Here is a 2412-nt window from a genome sequence, read left to right as displayed (position 1 = left end):
GCACATCACATTCCAATGCCTGATAACTCTCTCTGTAAAAAATTTCTTCCTAATATCCAACCTAAACCTCCTCTGGCAGAGCTTGGTGCCCTCTTGTCCTACTGCTGGTTGTACCTGGGAGAAGAGACCAACCCCCACCTGACTACAACCTCCTTTCAGGGAGTTGTAGAGGGTGATAAGGTCTCCCCTGAGCCTCCTCTTCTCCAGGCTAAACAACCCCAGCTCCTTCAGCCTCTCCTCATAGCACTTGTGCTCGAGTCCCTTCACCAGCCTCATTGCTCTTCTCTGGACCTGCTCCAGCACCTCAATATTTCAATGTCCATTTTTTTTTTTCTGTAGTATTCTCTGCATTAAAGCTGCCGCGGGGCTGAAAACATGTCCTAAGGAGATGGAAAAGTACGTGGCATCAGTGGTGCTGAGCGCAGTCGGTGACATGCTGGGCTATTACAATGGGCACTGGGAGTTCCTGCAGAGTGGCCCAGCTATCCACAAGGAGCTGGCACAGATGGGGGGATTGGGCAACTTCAGCACCCAAGGTTGGAAAGTCAGTGACGATACAGTGATGCACTTAGCCACAGCTGAAGCCCTGGTTGCTGCTGGGGAAAACCCAAGTCTTGCACGTCTCTACTCCCTGATTGCAAAGCACTACAAGGAGTGCATGAACGACATGGATGGCAGAGCACCAGGTAACCTCTCCATCATGCTGTCTGACTTTGCTGCTGCTGCTGTCCCTCCTGCAGCTTGGAGCTGAGGCTGGCCTTAGCCCTGCTTTTGGCTGTTTAGAGCGCTGTGTTTCACGTGAAGGCAGAAGTTTTCCATGCTCAGTACCTGTTTCAGGATGAGCTAAAGAGAACAGAATAAGGCAAGCTGAAGTGGTTTAGTGTGCTGGTTTGAAAGCAAACCAGTGAGAGACTCCAAGTCAGAAATAAAATTTAATACAAAAAACAAAACAACAAAAAGAAACCACTGACAGAGTCCGAAAGTAACCTGACACCCTGTCAGTCAGGGTGTTGGTAGTAGTGGTACGATGTAATGGTGGCTGCAGTGCTCCTGGAGTGATGGGTCTATTGGAGCAGTGATCCCGCAGAGCCGGTCCTCACCCAAAGGTCCAGCGACAGCTCTTCTCCTCTAGGAATCCAGCAGGCAAAGGGCTCTGTGTTGGTCCAAACCCCAGATTATATCCCTGTGGGAATGGCTCCCCACCCCCATATGGGAATGCTTGGCTCCCCCCCTGGGGTGGAGCATCTCACATTTGGAGATGTAACTCTATGCATGCCTGGGTCCCAGACAGCCCATTAAACAGACAGCCCCCTGAGGGAGATCATGGGGCTGAGTAGGAGAGAATGATCACTGTCCCACCTGCCCCTACAGGTTGTGGAGATGACAATAGAATACACACCATTGGCAACCCCCACACTGCAACCCAGGACATTTGGGCTTTTCTGAACTAGATGAAAAAAGATATGTTTTGCCCATGTTTATACAACATTCTTAGAGGTGTGTTTGAGGCCTAGCCATGAGCTCAGGGGAAAGATGATGACTTTTGCAGTGGGGATGCCTGCACTTAGTGGCTGTAAAATACAAATTCAACCATGTATAATGCACGCTCTGAGATGCTGTCTTGAAGCAACACATTTAAACAGAGAATGCAGAACTTCTTGTAATAAGTGCAATAACATGTAAAATAAATTTAAAGCACAAATCCTTGCTTGGAATAATTACGTTTATTAAACCCAAAGTCTGCTTTTGGCTAGCTCTGCCTGTCTGCTTTCTGCAACAGGAGAGTCAGGCCACAGTCTTGTTTTCAGAACTCTGTAGTTCCATCACCTTTTCTCTGCACAGACACAGTGGTGCTGAGTTTGTGTCACAAGCAGCAGGCCTGGTGGTATTCAGGAAGGGCACCATGACAGGCTGCAGTAGCCAAACCATGTACGACAGATCCCTGTAGCCTCTTGTTCACCCAGACCTGCTGACCCAACTCTTCCCCAAGGATCCCATCTGTCTGTGCTCATGGCCCAGCCTCTTCTGGATGCTCCAATTAAATCTAAATTGTAGCTGTTGAGGCTGGGCCTCTAATTTGACTAGTGCAGGCAGCGTGAAATATGCAGGGAGCACTCAAATTCAGCAATCCTATGCAAAGTTTATACACTGAAATTCTATGTATACCTAGACATGTTCTGGCTTGACATTAAACATGCCCTGGAGTGTGTAGGATAACTTGCTGTCACAGCTGGTAAGGGAACCTCCCAGGGGTGGTTCCCTGCTAGACCTGCTGTTTACAAACAGAGAAGGGCTGGTGGGAGATGTCTTGGGCACAGCGATCATAACATGAGAGAGTTTGCAATACTTGGTGAAGTAAGGAGGCCTGTCAACAAAACCTCTACCCTGGAATTCTGGTGGGCAGACTTTGTC

General features: G+C 48.8%; 1 pseudogene; it reads left to right on the top strand.

Moving 5' to 3' along the window:
- The first annotated feature begins 382 nt into the window (after window positions 1–382).
- Window positions 383–861, top strand: LOC103800703 (annotated as a pseudogene).
- Window positions 862–2412: the final 1551 nt, after the last annotated feature.

The sequence above is a fragment of the Acanthisitta chloris genome, unplaced genomic scaffold (genome assembly GCF_000695815.1).
Source record: "Acanthisitta chloris isolate BGI_N310 unplaced genomic scaffold, ASM69581v1 scaffold12244, whole genome shotgun sequence".
In the NCBI taxonomy this organism is placed as follows: Eukaryota; Metazoa; Chordata; class Aves; order Passeriformes; family Acanthisittidae; genus Acanthisitta; species Acanthisitta chloris.
This window is presented reverse-complemented; position numbering and strand designations above follow the sequence as displayed.